We start from the raw sequence: 16,384 nt of genomic DNA on the forward strand, positions 1-16,384 counted from the left end.
CATATGCATGCCTATTTATTATATTTTCTATAGACATTCATGTATGGAAACTAAATATTACAAAGCTTATTTTAGAACAACAAATCTCATAGAATAAAGAATAAATTCTGCTGCTCCAATATCTTGCCATCCTTGCTTGCTTTGATACCAAATATTATATGCTGCATTATTTCTTTCCTTGCTTTGATATCTTGTAATATGGGCTGCTGCAATATTTCCTTCTTTGCTTTGATACAAAATGTGCCAGTTTGTTCTTTCCATACTCCCCCTCAAGTTGGTGCATAGATATCTGTCATGCCTAATCTTTCAATTGAGTCATTGAATATTTTACTCAACACCGGTTTCGTTAGTACATCTGCAAGTTGTTCACTTGATCGTACAAATGGTATTGTAATAACCTTAGCTTCCAATTTCTCTTTGATGAAGTGTCTATCCACCTCAACATGTTTTGTTCGGTCGTGTTGCACCGGGTTATGAGAGATATCGATGGCAGCTTTATTATCACACAGTAATCTCATTTCGGACTTTGGTTCAAAACCTAGTTCTGTTAAAAATTTCTTTAACCATAACAGCTCACAGATTGCTTTCACCATTCCTCTAAATTCAGATTCTGCACTGGAGAGCGCAACAACATTCTGTTTTTTGCTCTTCCATGTTACCAGATTTCCACCTACAAATGTGAAGTATCCTGCTGTTGATTTTCGATCCATCACACACCCTGCCCAATCTGCATCACTATAAGCCATTATATTTAAGTGTGAATTTTTCTTAAACGTAATACCTTTTCCTGGTGCACCTTTCAAGTACTTGAGAATTCTCATCACTGCCTCTAAATGTTCTTCCTTGGGAGAGTGCATAAACTGACTAACAACGCTCACATCATATGCAATGTCAGGTCTAGTATGAGATAAATAAATCAGCTTTCCAGCTAGCCTTTGATATCTTTCTATGTTGGTTGGTGTGTGATCCGAATAGGCATCTAATTTTAAGTTTGGAACCATTGGAGTATCAACTGGTTTACACTCTAACAAACCAACTTCAGTAAGAAGATCAAGTATATATTTTCTTTGAGATAAATAAATACCTTCTTTATTTCGAGACACCTCGATACCCAAAAAATATTTTAGTCCACCAAGATTTTTCATCTCAAATTCCCTAGATAATTTTCCCTCCAAGTTTTGTATCTCACCTTTGTCATTACCTGTTATGATCATGTCATCGACATAGATTATCAAGATCGCAATTTTACCTTGGCTCTTCTTATAGAACATAGTATGATCAGATTCACTTTGTGTGTACCCATATCCTTTCATCGCCTGACAGAAGCGCCCGAACCATGCTCTCGGTGACTGCTTTAGTCCGTATAATGACTTCTTTAATCTACACACCTTGTTCATGTTAGTTGATGATCGATAGCCAGGAGGTACCTCCATATAGATCTCTTCTTTTAATTCCCCATGTAGAAATGCATTCTTTACGTCAAATTGGTGTAATGGCCAATCCAAGTTTGCTGCAAGAGATAATAGAACTCTAACAGAATTTAATTTAGCAACTGGGGAAAAAGTTTCTTGAAAATCGATCCCGTAGGTTTGAGTATAACCTTTTGCTACTAATTGGGCTTTGTACCTTTCAACTTTCCCTTTTGCATCATACTTCACAGTATATACCCATTTGCACCCTACTGTTTTCTTTCCAACAGGTAGATCAGTTAGTTCCCATGTGTCATTTTTCTCCAATGCATCCATTTCTACATTCATTGCATGAATCCATTTTGGGTCATTTCTAGCTTCCTCTAATCTTTCCGGTATGACTATAGATGATATATGATTCACAAAGCCTTTTAGGGGTTCGGTCAAATACATTGTTGTGGTATATTTTGCAATTGGGTATCTTTCTTTACTTGTTCCATCCTCTGGAACGTACCGTTTTGGTGGTTGTCCTCTATTAATTCTTGGTGGTAACTTAAATCTTGTTTCAAGAAAACTTACCTCAGGATTATTCCCAAGAGATCCGGGCTCGTGTGGTACATCTTCAAATTGTATTACCTCTTCAATGTCTGTATTCGGACTATCTTGATTAGCAGCTCCAATTTCTGAATTTGCCGCATTATTTGCTGGGTTTTGATCAGTACTCGAATTAATTTCCCTTAGATCCGAATTTGGATCTGGACCCGAGTTTGGGCCTGGACCCGAGTTAGGGTCAGCTCCCCCTGGACCCAAGTTATGGTTTTGGAATGATATATTCGTATTTTCTAAATATGTCAAGAAATTAAAATCCAATTCTTTTGGATTCTCCCCCTGAATTGGAATTTTAAAATTTTTATAGAAATAATCATTTTCCAAGAAAATAACATCCATTGATGTATACCATTTTTGTGTGGTAGGGCTATAACACTTGTATCCTTTCTGGTTTTGACCGATTCCTAAAAAAACACACTTTTCGGCCCTTGATTCGAGTTTTGAACGAAAATTTTTCTGAATATGAACATATACTGTACAGCCGAAAATTTTGGGAATTAGATTAAGCATGGAGTTGATTTTCATGTGTGTAGAAAAAACTTGAAGTGGTGTTTGAAAATCATTTACCCTAGTTGGAGTACGATTCATCAGATAAATGGCAAATGATACGGCATTATCCCAAAAAATATTTGGTACATTACTTTCGAGAAGAAGAGCTCGAGTAGTTTCTAAAATATGCCTGTTTTTTCGTTCCGCAACTCCATTTTGCTGAGGTGTCCCTACACACGATTTTTCATGTACTATTCCCTTTTCTTTAAAAAACATTTGTAATTCTTGATTCACAAACTCAGTTCCATTATCACTTCTTATCACCTTAATATTTTTTTCAAACTGTGTTTTGACCATAGTAATAAAATCTTTAAACACCTTTTTAACCTCATCTTTGTTTTTTAGCAAATACAACCATGTCATTCGGGAACAATCATCAGTAATAGTTAAATACCACCTATACCCAGATTTAGATATAACCGGGGATGGCCCCCACACATCGGTATGTACCAAATCAAAAGGAGCAAGTTTTTTATTGTCATTTGCTAAATAAGTTGACCGATGACTTTTTGCCTTAATACAAGTCTCACACACAAATTGTTCATTATTTAAGCCAATAAAAAAATGAGGAAAAAGCTTTTGCATATACCCAAATGAGGGATGCCCTAATCTTTTATGCCACAACCAGATTCTATTTCTCAATTCTGTAGAGTTAACACTTATTAAAGAATCTCCAGTCTTCATAGTATCTAGGTAATACAATCCTCCTCTCCTAGTACCACGGCCCAAAATCTGCTTGGTTTGAATATCCTGGAAAATACAATAATCTGGAAACATGAGAATCACGCAATTTAACTCTCTTGTTAGTTGTCCAATTGAAATAAGTTTGGAAGACAATGATGGAACAACTAGAGTATTTGTTAGGGTCAAGTTTGGAGATACCGATACATCTCCGGCACCACTCACTGGATAACAGATACCATTAGCATTAAAGATACCATTTTTCCGAGGTTCTTTAAAGTTTATAAGATCTTTTTCAGAGTACGTCATATGATCCGTAGCTCCTGAGTCTAACACCCATTCTTCTACTTTTGAAAAATTACAAATAACATTAAAATTACCTTGATCTGTTACTGTACCCGATATACCTTGGTTTGCAGCACCAAAACCGATAGTGTGAAGTCCTGTGGCTTGAAGACTTGCTTGTCCAGATGCACTAGTGGTCTCACCTTGAGTTCGCCCATCACCTCCAGTATGGTTTGTGAGATCAGACCAGTGAGGTTGCTGTCCAATTACTCCTTCTGAACTTTGATTGGATGCTGTGGTTTGCATTGTATTGTTTCCGGGTTGATTTGACCCGTGTGACCCTCCATCTGTATATGCAATAGAAACCCGACTTTTCCCAGAAAAATTCTGTTTCCCTTTCGTTTGTCTTTAAACCAATCAGGATACCCCACTAGTTGAAAACATTGTTCTTTAGTGTGTCTTGTTTGGCCACAATGGGTACATTTTAATCCAGATTTGTCAACAAAAGATGAGTTTTTGTGTGAATTGTGATTTACCTCAAAATTTATTTTCCCTCTGGATATCATGGCAGCTGAGATCTGATTTGCTCCCTCATCTCCTTTATTCATCACCTCTTGCCGAGTAGCCTCTTTTCTTACCCGAGCAAATGATTGCTCGAGAGTTGGAAATGGTGACATTTGTAAAACATTTGCTCGCTCGTTATCAAGCTTCTCATCAAGACCATCCAAAAATGCATAAACCCGAGATTCTTGAATAAATTTATCAAACTTTTCTATGTCTGTTGCACAATCCATGGGATTCGGGCGACGAAAATCAATTTCTAACCAAAGGTCTTGCAGTTCATTGTAATATTCTTCTACAGTTCTACCCGCTTGGCTTACTTTATTCACCTGTTTGTTTAAATCAAATACCTGAGCAGCATCACTTCCATCATAGAACGTGGTTGCAATTGCATCCCATACTTGTTTGGCTGTCGGGTATCTGAGAAATTTGCCATAAAGGTTGGCATCGAGGGAGTTGCAGATCCAACCTTTTACCACTGTATCATCTACATCCCATCTCTTGAACATCGGGTTATTAGTAGCTAGAGCAGATTCTGTGATATGCTTCAGTTTTTCTCGTCCCTTGATGTACATTCGCACAGATTGTGACCACAAGGAGTAATTCTTCCCATCTAGTTTAATGGGAATCGTATTAGGATGAAGAGGAGTTTCTGCCGTGGGAGGGGTAACAAGTGGTGGTGTTGCTAAAGGAGTCTGTTGCATGGCCATTAACTGGCTTTGTTGTAAGGTAATTAATTGGGTTAATTTCTCAAGTAGAGTAGCAGTTTCGGAGGCAGAAGCATCTGCCATGGTGAACACAAACAAGAATAAAAGACTCCTTAGAGCAATATAGTACAGAGAATAGCAGTTAAAGACGAAGAAGAACTATAATTCTCGTAACTATATCACCAGGTCAATCTTCCTGCTCTGATACCATATTACGGAAAATAAAAGAACACAACACTCCCAGAAACACCCTTCCCTCCCAGTTTTTTATATATTCAAAACATTGTTTTACAGAGATATCTCTTTTTTCTTCTCTTATTTTTGACTCCATATGCATGCCTATTTATTATATTTTCTATAGACATTCATGTATGGAAACTAAATATTACAAAGCTTATTTTAGAACAACAAATCTCATAGAATAAAGAATAAATTCTGCTGCTCCAATATCTTGCCATCCTTGCTTGCTTTGATACCAAATATTATATGCTGCATTATTTCTTTCCTTGCTTTGATATCTTGTAATATGGGCTGCTGCAATATTTCCTTCTTTGCTTTGATACAAAATGTGCCAGCTTGTTATTTCCATAGTATTCGATTTTTATGGCTATAAAACAGTTGCCTTGTAATTTAGGGTGTTATAAAACAGTTGCTATAGAAATTAAGTTATGGTTTTTGAGTGAAGCATGCCCGTGAGAATAGTAAGAAATTAAATTTAATAATGATCTTAAAAATTTTAAAATGTCAAATTTATTTTATAAGAAATCGGGTAGTAAAAAATAATAAAAAAACTAATGTATTAAAATAACTTATACATCTTCAATTTTTTTTATAGCTGACTTTGAATTAAATGAGCTTGAAAATTTCAAAATTTTATATGTATGTACACGCATCACTCGTGATGCAGCTCAATATCTTGAATTTGTCGCTTGAAACAAATTCGAAAGTTTTTTAAGTTAAGCTTACCAAACTTTTTTTATGAGCCTACCACATCCTAACCTCACTCATATTATAGGAAGCAGCTCATAGTCTCCGGACTACAATCCCCCAAAAATTCTCTAAAGTACCTGTAAACTAATGGACTGAAGTCGGTAAATTTCAATACTAAATCATGTAAGCCAATTCAATAAATCATGTAAAAATAAAAACTTTTCATTTCTGTGTGGTCCCCAATAACCTCCACTTTAACAACTTTAACGGCTTTGATCGGGACCACTTTTAGACCTTTGATCAAGACCATATCTAGAAGATCTCTAACAATTTTTTAAAATTAATAACTAATCAGGACCACTTTAAAATTTTGTAAATTATATATGTAAAAAAAATTCAAATTTTTTTTTCCAATTGTTTTTTCAAATCTCCTTCTAGATGTTTCTTTTAATTATTTTGAATTCTATAAACCTTATCACAGAACTCTATAGATAGTTTCGTTGAATCCTGTAAACCGGTAAAAAAAATTCAAATTTTAATTTTTTTTTCAAAATTTTATTTTATTTTTAAAATTGTATTTTTTTTCAAATTTGCGTCTAAATGCTACTTTCAATTGTTTTGAATTATGTAAACCTGATCACATAACTTTGTTGACAATTTCGTTGAGTACTGTGAACTGGTAAAAAAATTTAAAATTTTTAAATTTTTTTTAAAATTTGCATCTAGATGCTACTTTCAATATATATATATATATATATATATATATATATATATTTTTAATTTGCATCTAGATGCTACTTCCAATTGTTTACATGTACAAATACATATAATTGTTGAAATTTAAGTTAGCATGAGTATATTTATTGTCTACATTGTAATTCTACTGTTAATTTACTATCGCATGTGGAAGGAAAAGAAAAATAAGAAAGGTGTGTGTGGTTTACTACGAGCCGTTTGTCCAACGATTTTCCCAGCTTTCCTTATCATAGATGTAAGCATTGCTCTACTTAATACAACACTCTTTTGTACATTCAGGTATATACTGCTGTACTTTTTAGTTTTTTTTATCTTACCAGTAAAATTCCCAAGCAAAAACTAGTTTTTTTTTTATCTTATCAGTTTTTTTTATCTTTTCAGTTTTCTACTTAATACATCACTCTTTTTTTTATCTACCCATGCAATGCGCGGGATGGAGTTCCATTGAGACCTCCCAAGCAAAAATCCAGAAGATTGAGCATTATGAAGATTATATTTTAGCTGGAAAAGGGGGGAGGGAGGAGGTCATATAACTTCAAGTCATCACTTTGCATTTTTCATTCCCAATAAATATGTCATATTTTCTAATCAATATTGTACCAAAAAACATTCAGAATAACTCCAAATAGTTATCTTATTTTTCCTTTTCCACCTAAAACATGTTTTCTAGTGAGAATAAATTAAGGTCCAAATTCAAAATTTTACTCCGACTTGGCATTGATGTGTTAATTATAAAATTATTAAAGGGTGATATTCTAATTTGGGTTCTTTCTTGTTACTCGGCCATGTTATTTCTAAATGATTGCTCCTTCCGGTAATTTGCTAGACAAAATGCTGTTGCATTGCATGGTTTGATGAGTTGACCGATTATTTTGATACAATTTTTTAGAGTTCCGAAATATTGGATTACGGGTCGTTCCAATTTGAGGCATTAGAACAGGGTCCAATCTATATTTTGGGCTGGGCCTTGAATCCTTTTTACCTGCTTGCGTTTTTCTCTGTGCAATGTTGTTTATGTAGGGACATTTCTGAAACAAGAAGGTTTCTTTGTGCATTGGTTGATTGAACACTTTTGAATTTCTTTTCTTTGTTTTTCTTTTGAAAATAGAACACCTTGAATTATCATTTCAATCAAATCTGTTAACGAGCTCTGGACTTAAGCTTCCAGTGACATTATATATGTGCTTTGTAAAAGACTACAGCACACAGACACAGTCCAATTATTACGATCGACAACAAAATGTTTCTCAGTGCTAATTGTATCAAGAACTGAGACGACTAATCGTAACTCATCCATCTCATCTATTTTTTCACATACTGAGTTTGCCATATTATACAAATTATATTTACGACTATACTTTACAGTTTACAGGATACATTTTTTATTTTTATATTATTCTCGTATTGAGCATATTAACAACATTACAATTTAGAAATAGATGATGCTAAATAAAACAACATAAAGATAAATTAAGTATTAACTAATGAATAAAAAATAAATAATTACTTCAGTTAATTGATTATGATAACAATTTTTTTTTTTCTGATGTTAGTTTAATATTTTCTTGATTTGTTAATCCTTTAAGCCAGTAACCAATTTTTTGCTATGGCGTCTCTGAAGTAATAATTTTTTGCTCCAATTTTTTTTCTCATTTTTAATTTTCATATTACATAATATAACATAGGTATTGATCCGGAAGCTTGGAATTGGCATAAAAAAAAAAGTATTTGACAACATGCATATTTTTTCTCATCGATAAATTGCTATGCTAGATGGGATAATTTATTGAATTATTTCTCCATTTCCAAAATAGTATAAAAAACAATGGATATAAACATGTTTAGAAACCCTAAAAATCACGAAGATAACTTGATAATTGGAAGGGGAAATTACTCCATTAGGTCATAAAATATGAGGGTAATGTGGAGTTACATCGGAGTAACTTAAACCACCTCTCTAAATATATTAACTTGTTTCACACTTAGGCCCTGTTCGGCAGTAATCTCAAAAGTAACTGTTTACGTGGGAAAAAAAAATCACTCAGACTGAATTTTTTTTCCCCACGTGAAAATAAAATGCAGTTCAAAATTTTTTATTCCTATACTCATTCCTATTCCCTATTGGGCTGCTGAATAGGCCCTTACTCTGTCTATAGGCCCACTATTATAGACACTTCTTCATTTTCTAATTTCTCTCTCCTCTAATCGAATTAATTTTAGTTATAACTTAAACTATCAAAGAAGAAGTAAGATGAAGGAAACAACTTAATTTTCTAAATATCATGACCTTAGGAGGTTGGTTGATTATTTTTTAGTGTCAATAGTCAGTACCACCCTCATTTCATTTTGTAGATCCCTTCACATAAACATAATTTTTGAAAAGTAGTCATACGTTAAAATTAAAATTTCATGTCAAAAGTAATGCTCATTTGAAGTTTGAATTTGCATTTGCATTTTTTTTTAATTTCTTTGATCCTCAAACCTTTTTTTTTATCAAATTAAATTAGTCATCAACAAATTAATAAAAAACAATGGATATAAACATGTTTAGAACCCTAAAAATCACAAAGATAATTAACTTGGTAATTGGAAGAGGTCATAAAATATGAGGGTAATGTGGAGTTACCTCGGAGTAATTTAGACCACTTCTCTAAATATATTAACTTGTTTCACACTTACTCTGTCTGTAGGTCCACTATTATATATAGACACTTCTTCATTTTCTAATTTCTCTCTCCTCTAATCGAATTAATTTTAGTCATGACTTAAACTATCAAAGAAGATGTAAAACAGAAAAAAGTAATATGAAGGAAGCAACTTAATTTTCTGAAAATCATGACCTTAGGAGGTAGGTTGATTATTTTTTAGTATCAATAGTCAATACCACCCTCATTTCATTTTGTAGATCCCTTCACAAATAATTTTTGAAAAGTAGTCATACGTTGAAATTAAAATTTCATGTCAAAAGTTATGCTCATTTGAAGTTTGAATTTGCATTTGCATTTCTTTTTATTTCTTTGATCCTCAAACTTTTTTTTTTATCAAATTAAATTAGTCGTCAACAAATTAATAAACTATTAAAAAATAAAAATTATTTTCATTTTTATTTTGATCCATCATGTTACATCATAACACATTGTTTTTATAAATTAATTCTCAATCACTTCCGAACTATCTTCATTCTAGAAATTGCATTCTGATTTTAATTTTCAAACCATCTTCAAATATTTTTACAAATTATTTTGTATTTTTGTTATTAATTATTTTTTGCATCTCACAAATTTAAACCACGAAAACTCATGTGGTGCGGTTCCAACTCGGCAGAGAGTTCATAATTGCACCAATGTGGTTGTTGTGGCAGAGAGTTCGCAGAAGAAGCACCAAAAATCTGTTCGATGAAATGTCTAGGAAAAACTTTTCAGAAAATTTTAAGGTAATTTCAGCAATGGCATGGCCTGGCAAGAGTAAAGGGAACTTTTCCAGATGAGGGGATCGGACGGGAGTGAAAGGGGAGGGATGGGAACTATCGGAGATTTACTTGCTCCACAAAATGAAATCAGAGGGGAGAGTAACAGCGAGAGTAACTCACTTACGCTAGACAGACGAAATTCGTCACCCCAAATCGAAATCGGGATGTAGACGAAGGAAAAGAGGGCCCACACGAAGATTTACTGACTTCACCCTTTTTTCCGTCTCTTCAGATTTCGTCTTTCGTTTTTCTTCCTAGAATCTAACTGTAAGTTCTCAACTGTATGGTGCTTTCCTTTTCGGTAGCCTCTCATTGGCCGGGTGAACTTTCAAACAATTTTACTTTGCGTTCTCTTTTTTTTTTTTTAACTTCATCATCATGTGCTTTCTCTCTTGGTTTTGACCATTTGGGGATATTGAATTTGTTGATTCATATGCTAAATGTATAAATTTTATGGATGCACACAAGTTGTTCGATGAAATACCCATGTTTGTATACCCTACATTACAATTGTTCTAAAACAAATGTACTAGTTATGATAAGATAATTATATATTAAGTCAAATATATCAGTAATCAGATCCAATATGAATTTTCTGTTTTTACTTCCTTCTAGGTCACTAATTATGCTGGCAGATTTCTACTGGCACATTCTGACACCTGCTGGCAAGCCTGTGAATGTAGTTGTGTTCTACTTTTTTATTTTATTCTTTTTTTCTATTACGCTGATTTAATTTTTCAAGTAGTTCGTAACCCTGGTAACAAAATTAAATTGTAAAAACTTTGTTTGAATTAATAGAAGGCATGTCTAAGGGCTTCTTATGAAAAAAAATCAGTAACTCAATAAATGAAAAGAAGGATGTTGATAGTAATATATGGCAAGTTAAGAATGTAAGTGTGACAAAGTTTGTGTCACTGTAAATAATATATAAGGGTAAAATAGTCATATTTAAAAATATATAAAATAAATGTCAAGTTACTCCACAATCTTTCTCCCCTCGCTATAAAATTGTGGAGCAAGTAATTTCATTTAAATTCTTCCCTTCCTCCTCTCCCTCCCCTCTGTGTTCCCTTCCCTTCCTCTCTAAATAGATTTGTGGAGCACATACGGTAATTTCACCTCTTGAACCTGAAGGTGTTAATAAAACTCCTCTCCTCTTTATTCCTTTGTTTGCTGTAGTTTTTTCTCTTAAGAGTGAGAAAGGCTATGGTACTATGCATAGCACTGATTGGTTGGTCTCTACTATGGTACTTTCTGACAAGAGTAACCTCGCACACTATATTTTCCTGTTGGTTTCTGCTTGGATTTCTTTTCTGGTAAAGGGAATTGATAAGAAAACTATTTTTTTATGGTCCATAATTTTCAAATCAAGTGATTGTCCACCAATCTAAAAAAATAGTAGAAGAATTCTAAAACATGTATAAGTTGGTCTGCAAGTACATTATATATGTTAAACATTTTTACAGCAAAGCTGGAAGGAAGCCTAATAATTTGAAGGGAACTATACTTGGAGTAACAATCAGCTTAGTTGTAGGTATGGATATATTAAATGTTCTTTTTACACTTGTCAAGAAAAGACGAGACCAATCAACTAGACTCTGCATTTCAGTTTGATTAACAAAGAGAGAGAAATAGATACTAACATGGCAAGGTGGTGGTTAGAAACCAAAGGAAATGTTCAGCATATAATTTTGTCAGAAAAATGATATGGTTATAATTAGCTCGTACTGGTATTTGATTGGACTAATACAATCTATCATGTGTATAACTTCTTTTTTGGCAAAATATGTAGATAACCAATTGTAGGGACCGGTACTCTAGCTTGGCTGATGCTGATGCTCAGGTAATTTATAATTTCAAAGGTAGAATCTGGAAGCCAGTCCGAGGTGAACAAGGTGCATAACAGCTAGTCAAATGACAAATGACAAAAATTACTAAATTGCCCCTGATAGAAAAAAAGTTTCTGTAATTACTCCTTTTTCTTTTGGATATTTTTGCAAATGAAAATACCTTTTTTTAATCAAGCAGAAATGACCAAGTTTCCATGTGATGCAAATAAATTTTTTCATAACCAGTTTACACAACATTAAAAAATCAAATGTTTGGGGGTGTTATTTGCAAATATCCGACAAAATGACAAATACCACATAAAAAAATGAATAATAACAAAAGAATTAATTGCAGGTTAAATTTTTGCATTACATAAGCATAATCCCTATTTTTTTTTTTTTTGCTGGAGGAAAAAGCATAGTCTCAAATTAGGTAAATTAAACTTACATGACTGCATGTACAGGTTCTGACAGTGATGAGAGACAAGAACTCAGCATATTTTATAAATTTTGGTACAGTGATGTATTTTCTCTTTTATATAGTTATTTTTACCTTCTCTCATACAAAAGCGCTATAATTAGATTAACAACTTAATGTGTACACAAAACTGGGACTTCACAGGGTCCTGTTTATAATTTCCCATATCCTCTTTGTCAGCCATTTTTTCTTGTTGGATCGGATTGTCTTTCATTCCTCAGTAGATTCTTCTACATATCTTAAATATTTTATACTACCTCCAAAACTTGCATAGTTTAAAGTTTTTTTTTTTTTTGGTTGCACAGCTTCTTAAACAATAACGGGCTTAACAGGTTGAAATTGACGGGTTTGAGTCATAATGGAGTTAACAGGTTGAAATTGACGGGTTTGAGTCATAATGGGTTAACGGGTGGAAATTGACAGGATTGAGACATAATGGGTTAACAGCAATCAAGTTATGAAGGAAACCTGGGTTTATGTAAGTAAACTTGCGGTAACTGCAACTGGGATTCTTACAGCTGCAGAGCAAAAGACATAATAATTTTAATCGTCAAGTGATTTTCTATAACATAGTTTGGCTGTGAATTTATGAGTTAGTGAGGCTATGGTAATATTTGTATTGGAATTGGGATTGAAGAAGTTTAAGGAGTTGAATTGGGCTAAGTGAACTTGCTGAGATGAGATGAGAGAGATCAAAAGTGACAAAGTGAAGTTGCTGGGAATGACAAGCAACCCTTGGTTAGAATTTATACTATTTATTATTATTTTTTTATTGAAAAATGGAGGTTAGTAACCATTGTTACCTGCTCTGGCAGTAAATATGCATTGGGGCACTTTTGCAAATTGCACTCACCTTTTGGCAACACTGCCAGGAAACACCCATAAATTAAGTGCAATTTGGAAAGGGAAGTAGACCCAATATTAATGTTTTTGCAATTTGGAAACACCCAGAAATTAAGTCCACCCTGTTTTTTCTTAAAATATCTGCAAATAGACCCATTCTGTATTTTGATTAGATGGAATGAATGTGTCGACTATTATGTTAAATGTTGTTTTACAATAGTTGGTGTTTTAATTTTCCTGGTTAGACACATCATGCACATTGTTCCAGAAATAAAGTAATCAAATTGAATAAAAAGTTGAAAGTAGTAAACAGATGTAGTTGCTAGGTAGGAAGTTTTAATTTTGATTCATGTATAGGGTGTTATGAATAAATTATCCTTTATTGTGTTGTGAACTCAGGTTGTGAAAGCTAATTAAACTTGTCTTTCTTTTCGGTTCTCCCACCGTGGCCAAGCCCCTTCAAGTCAATGGCCTTAATTGTACATAAATTTACTAATCCCAAAATTCGAAGTTCTACTAGTATGTATTAGTGTGGTGATTCCATGGTACACAAGCACTATGTTTTCTTTTATATATTTCTTTTATCTCAATTATCACTGTCCAAGCAAAGCGAGGCGCTTAATTTGCTAGTAATAATTTAAAGGGCAAGTTGTATGAGAAAGAACTTCAAATTGGATGTAGATGTTTAAGTTCAGACCTCAAATTGAGACCTGATATTGAACAGGTTGCTTGGCTTGATGAACATGGATTAGCTGCTCGAGTAGTTATGTTAATTTTAATTGTTTAGATGTTGTGGTATGGATAATGCATAATGAATAGTTGAAAAATGCAGCTTTGGTTTTGGACAAAATGAGGGTCTGTTTTGTTAACATTTTTTTTTCTTATATAATTGAGGTTATATGGTGGATTTTGTTTAGTAATATGACAGTTTAGAAGTCTGTGTATTTTTTTTTTCTTGTTTTATTATTTTTTCCTTCTTTACTTTCAAGGTTTTTAGTCCCAGAAAGAAATAAAGAAATAAATTAATTTCAAGGGTAAAACAGAAGCTGCCAATGATTTTTTTTCCCCTTGTTATATCAAAATTAACAGCCTATTCCAAAAATAATTAATTTGTGGGAGGATTTCAGATGTACCATTCAAAAATTACAAAATTATATATTTACCATTAAATTTTTTAATAACTCACGTATTTATCCAATTTTAATGAATAATGATATTAATTACGTTTAACAAATCTCAAAACTGGGTAAATATGTGAGGTGTTAATATTTCCAATTATTCATTATATTAATTAGGTTTAATAAATCTCAAAACTGTGTAAATATAGAGATGTTAAAATTTTAGAAATTAAATACTTAATTATAGAATTTGGAGAGAAAAATACATAATTTTATAGTTTTTTAGGAGAGTACAAGTACGTAATCCGACTAGCAACCCATTAACAAAACATGTCGGAAGCTTGGAGGATGCATACGTAAGGTATATTAAAAAATGTCTGAGAGAAATTTAATCACAGAGTTAGCCATGATTAGAGGATATGTATATGTGCGAGACAAGAGGGAAAATAATAATGTTCTATACTCTAAAGTAACATAATACTTAAGGTAACATTATGACCGTTCGATATTTTCAGTTTTTTCACTGAGAAGTGCGATATTTTCAGCCTTGGAGTATTATATTATCGGAAAAAAATAATGCTTCCAGGCCTGTTGGGCCAAATTTCTACGTTCGCTAGAATACTCAGATGACTCAATTGTTGAGTGCTTGTCATATTTTATAATATCAAAATTTATGAGAAAAACTATAGTAATTATATTAAAAGATATCTCATAAAAATCACCTCAATTTCCCATAAAAGTCACATCCATTTTCATTTTCATTTCTTTCCTTCCTAATGTCGCTGTATTGGCTTGATCTACTCGGAAATATTGGAGGTATCGATTTCATTATACTTCCAAATAAGAGAAATTCTCAGCTAGGTTAGTTCAATTCTAGATCTGATCAGATGTGTTCTATCTTCTTATTTGTTAAAAATAGATGAAATGATTTCACAAAAATAATATCAGGTATCTTTTTTTTAATTGTTCTTAACACATCATACTAACATGCTGAAAAGAAAAAAGAAAAAAAAATCAATTTTACAAATGACTTAGGTAATTACTTGTAAAATGAAAAATAGTTAACAACTTGTGACATTTTTTAAGCAATTTGTTAATTAATCTATATATTAAAAGTAACCAAAATACTTTTTTGGAATTTAATCTGGTTACCCATGGAAATGTTGTATTTGGATATATATACGTGCTTCCAGTAGAATAGGAAGTTGGCATTAAAAAAAATATATATCAACTTTTGACTAGTTTATAAACGATTAATTGTTCAATAGTCAAATTTGAGGTAGCAGGTATATCCAATTAACGTCACCATAGAAGACAATATACAAAAGGGAAAATATAAAGGCCCGAATGGCATCTTTTTTTTTGGGGGACACATTATGATAATATATATATTTTTTACATAATTTAGCTTGAAATTTCGAGTGATAATTAACACCACATATGTTTTTACGAAAATTTAGTAATCAAACCAACATATTTTTTTTTGCTTTCTTCTCCATCTTTCACCCCCAAGTTCTCCAATCCAGTTTTTGCTGATTATATGAATATTATATTTTGTTTTTTTGCAGCCGGCTGCGACGGAAACAAATCTGCTGCGATCCGAATTGGAGCTACAGTACCCTAAAACTTATTTATCCAGCCCGAGTTCGTATCCTCTCAGGTATTGCAGAGAATTACCCTCACTTTACGGTTTGAGATTAAATCTCAACCGGTTTGGAATTCGGGTCACCATAGGGGGCAGGGGCTTTGAAATTCGTGCCAAGTTAAAAAGATTCCCTTATTAGCCCCCCCCCCCCCCCCCCCCCCCCCCCCCCCCCCCCCCCAACACACACACACACAAACAAAAATCTCAATTTTCTAGCTCCATCCTCCCCTGTGCATCTTTCTGTGAAATGTCAAAAACTCTTCCTGCAAAGGGTGTGAGATATGTTGATCTCAATTTGGACCCTTTTTTTTATTTAGATTGTTGGGCTGAGCCTCATGAAAGACCGAGCTGTCAGGAGATCCTGACCCGTCTGATTGACTGTGAGTATACCCTCTCCTGAATTACCAGAGTCAAATCACACGTACAGCTACATTCGGGTTTTTAGCACAAAATTTGTAAATTAACTAAATTTATATTACTTGTGAGTTTTTGTAATATATAAGCTTTCTACGAAG

General features: G+C 33.1%; 1 protein-coding gene and 1 long non-coding RNA gene across 2 annotated transcripts in view; both read left to right on the forward strand.

Moving 5' to 3' along the window:
* LOC144562542 (uncharacterized) overlaps positions 1-16,384 on the forward strand; it is a 294,211-nt gene that overhangs the window by 164,863 nt on the left and 112,964 nt on the right. The window lies entirely within an intron of this gene.
* Positions 9,864-12,560, forward strand: LOC144562626 (uncharacterized). The gene is made up of 3 exons (XR_013514170.1): positions 9,864-10,223; positions 10,572-11,490; positions 11,749-12,560. It is a non-coding gene; the product is annotated as an uncharacterized LOC144562626 (long non-coding RNA).

This window comes from Carex rostrata, chromosome 12 (genome assembly GCF_964058835.1).
Source record: "Carex rostrata chromosome 12, lpCarRost1.2, whole genome shotgun sequence".
NCBI classification, from domain to species: domain Eukaryota; kingdom Viridiplantae; phylum Streptophyta; class Magnoliopsida; order Poales; family Cyperaceae; genus Carex; species Carex rostrata.